Genomic DNA, 530 nt, shown 5'->3' on the forward strand with positions numbered 1-530 from the left:
GGTAACGCTGTACACAAAGCAGCGCTCCACTCACAAACGCTGTTTTATCAGATATCACATGCAAGAAGAAACTAAAATGACATCCAAAATTTTCTGAAGGCAGTTGGTTTCCTTCAGAAATACAGTGATATAAAAACACACACACCGGGTTTCAATTTTGAAACGTGCAGTGCTCATGTTTATTCAACGAAGTCAAAGCCTTCAAAATATAATTTCGGGTTAGCGTAAAGAAATTATCAGAAATATATTACTGTGGTGCAGTATACATAATACTACTACAACAATTATTACAACTTTTGTTTAAAAGAATAATCACACAATACGCTATTTCTTCCATGTTTTATAAATTAAATTGATTTATGCCTTCATTTGCACTGTACTGTAAATTAAAACTAACTGAAATTTCTAGTGTCACATAGGCCAAGACATTTCAATAGGCTATTGAACTAAGTATGCCTGTAAAAGGCTATTAGTGTTATAGTTTCATGAAAATAGTTGCAGTCTTCTTAACAACTTCTACAATATAGCTA

Source organism: Sinocyclocheilus rhinocerous, unplaced genomic scaffold, assembly GCF_001515625.1.
Source record: "Sinocyclocheilus rhinocerous isolate Xijiao unplaced genomic scaffold, SAMN03320098_v1.1 scaffold85, whole genome shotgun sequence".
NCBI lineage: Eukaryota > Metazoa > Chordata > Actinopteri > Cypriniformes > Cyprinidae > Sinocyclocheilus > Sinocyclocheilus rhinocerous.